At 44.2% G+C, this 10,441-nt stretch overlaps 1 long non-coding RNA gene across 1 annotated transcript; it reads right to left on the reverse strand.

Annotated features, from left to right (window-relative positions):
* Positions 1-4,876: 4,876 nt before the first annotated feature.
* On the reverse strand, positions 4,877-8,432 carry LOC138689034 (uncharacterized). The gene is made up of 3 exons (XR_011327841.1): positions 8,331-8,432; positions 6,207-6,501; positions 4,877-5,551 (listed from the first exon to the last, which is right to left on the reverse strand). It is a non-coding gene; the product is annotated as an uncharacterized lncRNA (long non-coding RNA).
* Between the last annotated feature and the right edge of the window lie 2,009 nt (positions 8,433-10,441).

Below are 10,441 nucleotides of genomic sequence, written 5' to 3' on the forward strand. Positions count from 1 at the left end.
GAGTTTTTTTAGCCTGGAGAAGAGAAGGCTCCGGGGAGACCTTATAGAGGTCTTCCAGTGCTTAAAAGGGGCCCACAGGAAAGATGGGGAGGGACTCTTTAAGAGGCAGTGTAGTGATAGGACAAGGGGTAATGGTTTTAAACTAAAAGAGTATAGATTTAGACTAGATATTAGGAAAAAATTCATTACTGTGAGGGTGGTGAGACACTGGAACAGGTTGCACAGAGAAGCTGTGGATGCCCCATCCCTGGAAGTGTTCAAGGCCAGGTTGGATGGGGAGCAACCTGGTCTAGTGGAAGGTGTCCCTGCCCAGGGCAGGGGGTTTGGATCTAGATGATCTTTAAAGGTCCCTTCCAACCCAAACCATTCTATGATTTTATGATTCTGTGATTGGCAGGAGGATTGGATGGGGCAGAGCTGATTCTGAAGGATGGCACATATGGACAGCAGTGAACAAATGAACCAGGTGGAGAAGGAGCCACAGAGGAGAGACAAGAGGTAGGGAGACAAAAGTGGGGGAGGATGAAGTGGCATGTGTGAAGCAGGGAATGATTTCGATATGGGAAAAAGGAAAGCAATGATTTGATAGGGAAAGATGAAAAGAAGAAAGGTGAAACTGTAGCTACATTTCACAATGTTTCTCAGTTTCTCAGTGGCTCCAAGAGTATTATGGTGTGTCTCATCCTACATCCAGCATTGGCCATGCTTCCGAGCTAACAAACACACTGGGGACAAATGACAGCCTGCCAGAGGGATGCATCTCTGCTCTGTGCAACATCTTCCAGGGTGTTTGTCCAGGCATCAGTAATTCCATCTCCACCAACATCCTATACTGCAGTCTCATCAGTCTCCTTGTCAGGTTTATGCTTACACAGTATACAACATCCCCCAAAACATCAACATCTCCATTTCAAGCACGCAGTGGCAGAAACATGGATCTAGCCAAGAGACAAGTGGAGTGTTTGATTTACTAAAAAGGCCTAACAACTCTTAGAGTTTCAGAGAGAGGTAGAAAGATGGCTGTCTGTTTTATTTTATTTCACCTGTTAGCTTTCTCCAACATTGATATGCTGCAGATTGTTTTCCATCTTTCCCTCATAGACTGGGGAGTAGGCAGGTATTGTTTCCTTTTCCTCAAAACCACATTTTCATATTGAGCTTCAAGGGCTGTATTTTAAACTAAAGAGGAACACCGGTACAGTTTTCATTAATAAAATATCAGTGTGCAGGGTATACAGGTTGCTACTGGCAAGGAGAGAAATGACTAAGCAGGAGATATGCTTTTATTTTTTTATATACTTATTCTAAAATTGACCTGACAGTTTCTAGCTATTCCTTGGTGACGGATTCAAACTATTCAAACAGATAATTTTCAGCTCTTGCATTTCTCTTTGGAACTTTATGCAAAAATTCTTGCACAATATTTAGCATGTCAAAGGCTGTCTAACAGCTCCGAGCCTTGCTTGTAAAACATGCGCATACAAAGATGTAACAAGATTGTGTTTTGGCAATAAGCTTAAATCTCAAAGAAATGTTCCAGTACCCTGATTAATTAAAGACAACCCAAGTGTTACCTCCAGCCTGCACTGGTACATCGTTAAGCAGTCTAATTAATACTAGGACATACTGAAACAAGAGAGGTATTTTAGATTTTCAGTTACTAAGGGAAACCTAAGTGCTGTCTGTTAAATGCTTTGGCCTCCTTTTCGTGTAGAAAATGTGCTTTGTAACTTCCCCATATGCTCCTGCTGTTCTCTCCCTGATGGATGTTGCTATGGAAGCAAACTGGGGAAAAAAATCAAACAGCTAATAATGTTTCTGCAAATGATTGCACAGGTGGAGCTGAAAAGTACAGATGACACAAGTTAGTTAAGCAGGGGATTTGAGCTGCAGCAACAATTTGAGGCCAAGCATCAAAACACTCATACTTCCATTTCTTTCTTCTTTGCATCTATTTAGTGAAATTCCAGATCTCTGCTGAGGTTTATTTTGCCCTTTATTGACTAAATTTATTCAGAAAATTTCAGAGATGCCCTAAATCACCGGATAAAATAGGTGGAGGTTTAGAAGAAGGAGGAGAGCAGGGCTGGGTACACTGCTCATGTGGGTAGGATAGTCTTGGAGAACACAGGTCCCTTGAGGCTATGGGATAATGAACTTCTGTCTCTCACTCAAATTAAAAGCAGACCTCCAGTTCCAGGTCATATTTGAATATCATTATAGCAACAGGGGAGGATGTTGGAGAGACAAACATGTAACATGACTTTCTTATACTCCTTCACAGGAGTATAAGCTTTTTGATATAAAGCACACCAGAGAAGTGTATGTGGGTGAGGAAATGCACCATCATGTCAATATAGAGCATCTAGTTAAGTACTGAAAGTGAGAATACAGAGAGACAAGGAGTGAGAGTGATACAGCTTGCACCCGGCATCGCTGCAGGCTCCTGCTCAAGGCCAGCCAGGCTGGCAGTATGTCTCCAGAGCACAGAATAGGTAGCTCCTCTATTTATTGCTTGCTTGCTTTTCAATCATGTTGGCTGCTGCTCTCCCTGACTCTGTGACACTGAAGTTTTCTTTAGCTTTTCTGAATCTTAGATAAACTTATACATATGGATCCACTTCAAGCTGGTTCATGCTCCTTAGCCCTGTGTCCAGGCATCCATCCCTCTCTGCTAACAGCTTACAACCTGTGGCTTCTTCTCCAGACCACTTCAGACATGTTTTGAAGTGCAGCTGGACCACCTGAATGGTCTAGGATGGGTGAGATGGCTGTAGACCTCCTTTGGTCTGGAGCCTGGTCTGATAGGACCAGGGTCCCCACCAGGCCTCCTGAGCCCATCCTGCAACCTGAGGAAGGGCACAGAGTTCACTGTCAGGGCACACTTAACCAGAGGGCATTATACCCTTTTTACCATCTTTTTAAGATTTTTTTTAGTTCTGTTGCACACCAAAACACAGGGTGTGTTAGTGACAGTAGCGTGGTGCTGGTGTGTGCTGGGCGGTGGAGTCCTCCCTCCTGGAAGACGTCCGTGCTGAGCACCCTGCTCTGCACATAGTTTTCACTGCTGATGCTGCCAAGCAGAGGCTTGAGCCTGGGTGTCTCACATACCAAATCAGAGCCCCATGACTGTCTAATTTTAAGAAATGCCTCCTTTCTGCCACATCTTGGGAAACTTTTAAGGAAAATTATACATCCTGCCAAAAAGTTACAGTGCAAACTTTTTAACCACTTGTTAAGACGGATTTCAAGGAAGGGAAAGGTCAACTCATCCACCCAGTCCCCAGCTTCATGTGGGCAAAGTGCCTAAGTGCCTGGCTGACTCCTTCACACCCATGTGTGTTACCACATGGCACAAGGATGAAGCAAAATGGGGATCAACAGATGCAAGGATGCATTAAAGCCGCCTGTAGCCCATATGTACCTAGAAGGTACTGGAACAAAAGCATAGGTGAAGGTGCCCAACTGTGGTCCATAACCCCAATCACATAAGTTTTGGCACAAAATTTGGCCAGCCATTTGGGGAGTGGGTCATGAATCACCTAAGCCAGGTGGCCTTACTTGTGTTAGCAGTCCAGCAAGTGACAAAGTTACAGGGACAGGCTGGATCCAAACTGAGAAATTCATGCAGCTGGTGTCCCATCACCACGCTCTTGCTCAGTGAAGGAGCATGCCCAGATCCATGCACAAGTTTTTCTGTTGGTGTGTCTCATTTGCATACACTGTATGTGTACACAGATGTAAATACATAGCTCTCTATTTCTAACATTGGATTAAAAACAAGCTTCCCAGCTCCTGGGGCATTACAAACCGGGCTGCCCTGGTCCTTGATACCTGACAGCCCTGACCTGACTGCAAAAGAGACCTGATCTAGGCTATTCCATCCTCTCACACTGCTCTTGTGGGAGAAGAATCACTTACCCCTCTTTTTCTCTAAAAGGAAAAACTTTCCAACTGCTTCCTTTGATTATTTTATCTTTTTCTGCTATGTGTGTGTTCTTGAGAGGAGGGACAGTGCATTGCATGTAGCCATAGTCACTTGATATTCAGGGGAAGTTCAGAGTTAGTGAGGCGCCTCTAGAGCAGCTGCAAAGGGCCTAATATAAATATGAAGAGCTGCCGAGATTCATGATTGCACCTGGCTGTCCTGCTGCTTTACAGCCACTGCAAATTAATTCTTTCTGCATGCGAGCAACTAAGTCACTTAAACCAGTGGCCTCGTGCTGTCCTCTTAGGAAAAGAAATAGATGATCTGCACTGTGGCGACCTAGCCCTGTGCCAAGGGAGTCACCAGCTGCTCTGCTGTGACCTTCTATGGGTGTTGGAGCAAGCCAGGGAAGAAATTTCAGTTTAAAGTTCAGCTCCTGTATAACCCTTGATAAGGTTCAGTTACTGTCCTCTGGACTGGCATTCCCTGGACAGGTGAAGGGAGTGCGTGGATCTGCTCCCCTGTCCTGGTAGAGCTCCAGGTGCAGGAGAGCAGAGAAAGCAATTATATATGTTTCCATTGGCTTCACTGGAGCATGCTGGCTGCAGCTGGAACACAGGGGGAAAAAGGACATAGTCTGTTCAGGGAAGGACATCGTTCGAAATGGCAAAAGCCGCTTAAGAAGCTGCTGCTGAATGTCTGGTGGCACCGCTATGTCCTTGAGGTCCCATTGCAGCAGGTGCTGTGGAAGCTCTTGCTCCCGCAAGGAGCTCTCAGCTGTACAGCCACACTGCCGTCACGCAATGAACCGTGCCTCCCACGCTGTGTGGTATTAATGGAGAGATCACCCTCTTTTGCTTTCTGGAGCATCTGATTTATAGAACACATACATCCAAAGCACTGCAGAGGCCCTGTGCAGCATAACAGTGTTTGTGGTGCAGTATATCTAATTCCTGTAACGTATGCAAAGCTCTCAAAATGCTAACTTTTTATTTCAGTCTGAGAAAGAGATATATATCCTCTCTGGACTGGAGACATCATTATCAGAGGTAACACTGTCAGAGAGAAATGTCTCAGGTGTGTTTCTGTCCTGTGCTATACTCCTGGGTATTCCTGCTGGGGGAGGATGATCCTTCAGCCTCCCTGAGGCCCAGGTGGGCCCTGTTGCTTGTGTGAGCATCACTGAAAAATTAGCACCTCTGCAGGGTGTGCCAAGTGTGATGTCTTCTAGTCACTTTGCAGCAGCTCACTATACATTGCTGCTCCTTCAAACACATCTTTAGAGAAGATCAGTGGCAGGTAACCAAGGGGAGTTAGGAAAGTGAAATACAGGGTTAGACAGCTCCACTGAGGTCCAGGACGTGGAATCAGGACTCAGTTACTCACCTGACATGATCTGTGAACTGAATCCCACACTCAGAAATAGAGGCAGAGGCTGGGCTGACACCTGAGGCATTACCCAGTCCTTCTTCCTTGCCAAGGCAGAATCAGGTCCACCTGAGACATTCCTGGCTGATATATTTAAGAGTTTTTAATGTGCCTGTCGTGCTTTAACCCCATCCAGCAACTAAGCACCATGCAGCTGCTCACTCACTTCCCCCTGTGGTGGGATGGGGGAGACAACTGGGAAAAAAAGGTAAAACTTGTGGGTTGAGATGAGAACAGTTTAATAGAAAAGAAAAGAAGAAACTAATAATGATAATGATAACACTAATAAAATGACAATAATAATAAAGGATTGGAATATACAAGTGATGCACAATGCAATTGCTCACCACGTGCTGATCAACTCCCAGTTAGTCCCCACCCCCACTCCCCCCAGTTTATATACTGGGCATGACGTCACATGGTATGGAATACCCCTTTGGCCAGTTTGGGTCAGCTGCCCTGGCTGTGTCCCCTCCCAATTTCTTGTGCCCCTCCAGCCTTCTTGCTGGCTGGGCATGAGAAGCTGAAAAATCCTTGACTTTAGACTAAACACTACTTAGCAACAACTGAAAACATCAGTGTGTTATCAACATTCTTCCCATACTGAAGTCAAAACATAGCACTGTACCAGCTACTAGGAAGACAATTAACTCTATTCCAGCCGAAACCAGGACAGTGTCCTAATGCCTCATTAAATGACTCTCCAATATGCCTGGACAAACTAAGTCCCTATAATGTTTAGGACATATTACTGAACAACGGTTCAATCCTTGTCAATATGATAGAGCCAAGAAGCCAGAACCTTGCACTTCCCAGGGAACAAGGCTAATATACCAAATAGGACCATCACCTGTGCTTTCTGTCCTGCTGAGAAGAGGACTGGAGGGGTTAGGTGGAAGTCAGATCTCACGTTGGTTCCCTACATCCTTGGTAGAAGGGGTAGTGCCAGGTGTCCTGCATCTCCCTCTGGAGTTGCTTTGTTCCCTATAGAAGCCAAGGGGAGATGGAGAAGTGTCTAAATCAAACCATCTGTGTCTTAAATGGCCTTAAATGGCTTGCAACCTTCCTCACCCAGTGCTGGGGTCTAACTGCTCAGGGTGGCAGTGCCTTCACCATCTTCTGGGATACAGCAGAGTGGACCTCACCTGAAGGAAATGAAAGTGAAATTGAGTATTAGCAGAAAATTTGATGATATATCCATCTGAGCATTATGAACCTGGTCGAGCACACAATGCTGCACATATATGCGCCTGCTTGTTTCTTTTTAATGCCTATGGCAATCACCTTTCTGCTTGACACACATTTCCTTTATTTGCAAAAATAAAAATGCTATTATTGCTGGCCATAAAATTATTCAGCCCTTTTACACAAAGCTATAGTAATTGAAGTGCTCCACTGATTTTCAAGGATGCAATCAAGGAATTGTGTGCAAACAGTGCTTAAATATGTACTTCCGTTACCCAGATGTAGTTTGTCTGTTAAATCTGTGGCCACCATGAATTTGCTGGCTTTGCGGAAGTGGCCTCAGCAAAAGCTTTCCCAAGACTCCCCAGCAGTAACAAATTCCACATTCTGCCTTCTGTCTGGATGAGCAATTTCTTCATCATCTCTTAAACTTCTTGAATGGAATTGTATAAAAAACAGGCACTAGTGAATTTTGCTGCAACAAAAAGAAATCTCAAAATCTTTAAAGAAATCCCCTATAATTTTCAAGAATGAATAATCCTTGCTTTTCAAATACTTCACCAAACTAAGACCAGACTCTGCCATCTGCCTAACAAGAGTTTCTATGTGTTGATTTAATAAACATGTTATAGTACAAAACCGAAAAGAATTAGGATAAATACTAGGATCTGTATATATTGAAACTAGGATCAATATATTGAAAGAACACCCCGACTTCACACGTTTACAGTCTTCTTTGGTTTTCCTGGCACCAGTTTAGCTGTGGGGAAATATTTAAACTGGACCTCATGCTCCTGGCAAGGATGGAGCATTGTATATAGCATTGTACATGGCACAGCATAAAAATGGATCCTGTTAAGGGTCTGCGCTTGTATTCCCACTTGCATTAGTGGAATCATGACAATAAAGGGCTGAGGAACTGGACCTTGCTGGAATTTTTCTGTTATGGCATTTCACTTAGGACAAATCTTTTTTCTCTTCTGTGTTATTTATTAATAGGAAAACTCCTAATATTAACATGATGCAGCTATTTCTACATCATGGAGATAAGCAGCTGGAATATTTTTGCTTTCTTCTGGCTAGGGTGACAATGTTACTGCTCCATTTAAATTTGATGTTCAATTTGCATGACTGTAGAGGGATAAAATAAAAATCCGTTGAGAAATGATAAATGGTCAAGTCACAGAGATGAAATACAAACTTCTAAAACTAATTAATTCATTATCTTATCCTAACTCCCCAAATGACCATATTAATTGCAGCCTAATTCCTAATGACTGGGACAAAGAGGTGATGTGTATCCTTGGAATTGCTGAGTGACAAAACTTTTTGTGTTTGGCTAGCTGTCCCTTCCCTCGGAAGGCAGAGCTCAGCAGTAAAAACAACATAGTGCTTTTGAGCTGCAGCAATAAGATTTTTTCTTGAGTTAGCTGATGACCTTACCTGTTCGCTCTGGCTCCTCTCAGCCCTCAAAGCACTAAAATGAGTTCAACTCTCCTGGCATTTGTATAATACTTCTCACTGAATAAATGTGCCGTCAAGCATGTTGTTCAGGTTTCCATGTCTCTTTACAAAGCCATTCCCTGCCTGTGAAAAGCAGGCTGCATTCACCCAGATGTGTATGTCATGCCTCGCAAACGTCCCTCCTTTCTGCCAGCATCACTTGTTTGACGCTGCGAGCACCCAGGCACCAAGGAGCTGCGGTGTGCTGGGCGACCTCCGGCACCACAGCCCATCCCTCCCTCTCCTCCCCAGTTCAGAGGAACGCATTTTGGGACCTTGGGCTTACTTGATGCCTCTGAAGAGTGAGGAAGAAAAGTCTGACACTTTGCTGGAAGAAACCCAGTGCGGAAAGGCTCCAATCATGATAACTGAAATTTGCAGCTTAGCAGGCAGAAGTAGGTCAGGCTTGATGCTATTTGCAGAGTGCTCTTCCAGGGAGGGGTGTGAAGGCTAATCGGTGCCAGGGTTAAGGTTAATGTAGATAGCCATGGTGGGTGCCAGCTCGCCCGTTCCCAAGCAGAGGTATTTGACCTCTCCTGGAAATGCCTGCATGCTCTCAGAGCTTATTCTAACATAAAGTGCTACTAAGCCATTCTTTCCCTATGTATTTCATCCAGGTAGCTGGTGCAAAGCCTTAGTCCTTGCATTACTCCTTTCTGCCCCTCTACATGCAGGGGAGCCCCACATAGTCCGTATCCCTCTAGTAAGAAACTGGAGTCATGTTTTACACTTTACATGGGTGAATATTCAGCAGCCATGCAAAAGTCATGTTTGAGCTCAAGCCTGATTTGGTTTAAGACTCAATTTATCTTCATAAAAGGAAGTTTACAGTCGTGCTTTTCTGTTTGGCATATAATCAAAAGAGAGGTGTTAAAACCTTTCAGGAAGAGCCATGTCCAAAGACACTAACCTTAGAAAATGGGGAACCTTAAAACATAGTGTGGACATTTACCCCCAGCAAGCTTAAGTGTTCGACCTTTGAAGCTTATCTGTGTAGGCTTATATATAGCATCAAAGTGAATAATACATGTATTAACAAAGAACCATATTCAAACTGCTTTCCCGAGGAGCTCAGTGTGAGGACTGCAATGTATTTTAATTCAAGAGAGCAGTGAGTGTTTCAGATGGCTGCCCCATCGCGGCTGCCTGCACTTGTGGCAGGGAAGCAGTGACGCCAGTCCAAGCAGGCACCCTGCCTGGCAGTGTCAGGGCACTGCTTATTTTCTGAGCGTATTTTCTGGGATTGCAAAGGCGATGCATTGCTGCTGTGCACCCAGACGTGCTGTGGATATAGCTGTATCTTCCTGAGACACAGCTCACCCTGAACCAGGCATCACTCCTGTTTTCACGAGGAGGCTCCTGTTGCCCTTAAAAAGACAGGCTTTTGATGAGCCTAGACTACATTTGGGGCTGAATGTATTCAAAATGGGTGAAGTGCAAATACATGGGTGTTGATTCAGGTGTTACAAGGGGTTGGGGCTTTGCAAAGAAGTAGATACAACATAAGAAAGCCGTTAACTCCCAAGTGCAGTTGGCAGATGGGCCATTACCCTTCACGAATTGCTGCAGTTCCAGTGTCGATACCAACTTTGTGCTCCACTTTGATTCGTTATGTCTTTCTCAGATGTCACTATGGTGTGTGCTTAAATAAGATCCCCATTCCAGAAAGTTCATTTATGTGGTATTTATATGGCAGAGACATCTGTCTCTTTCTTTTGTGAGCCTGTGTTCTCATTTTGATTTAGTGTATTGGGTCCCTTTAGTGCCACGAAAACACTCTGCTCCTCTCTGGCTGATAAATTTTGATGATTGCTCTCATTCTGTTTTCTTATGTGAGGAGACATTTTAATATTGCCTTCTCATCCATCAAACCTCTTCTTCATCTCAGGGACTCAGGCAACTATCTGTTTGGGAAGTGATTTCTTGTAAGTGTCATTTTCTAAAGGTGAACTCCTCGTGGCCACTGCTTTTAATCATATTTTAATGGCAAAGGGCTTGCTGAGATATTATGTAATCAAAAAGATGTCTTTGCACATGCTCCCAAGGGTTTTGCCATAGTTGGACTCAGCTTGCTTTCCTCCTGCCTTGCCTCACAATCATGGAGAGGAAGGGAAGGGTGCTCTTCAAACTGTACATTTTTCAAGCTCGGAGTTGGCTACTCACCCAAAATGTAAAGCAGGAAAGAATTCCTGGAATGTGTGAGTCTCATCTTGAGAAGAGATGTGTATTTACATTCATAACCACCAAAAGGATTTAATTTCTTACAATGAGTCTGCGGTTCACAGTAAACAGTTATTTGTCCTCATGTCCAGGGAACAAAAGATTGCAATTGTTTTCTGTTGGCAGGGATCAAACATCTTGCTTTTGTCAGTAGGTCTTTGATATGCAGGAGCAGCC

The sequence above is a fragment of the Haliaeetus albicilla genome, chromosome 14 (assembly GCF_947461875.1).
Source record: "Haliaeetus albicilla chromosome 14, bHalAlb1.1, whole genome shotgun sequence".
In the NCBI taxonomy this organism is placed as follows: Eukaryota; Metazoa; Chordata; class Aves; order Accipitriformes; family Accipitridae; genus Haliaeetus; species Haliaeetus albicilla.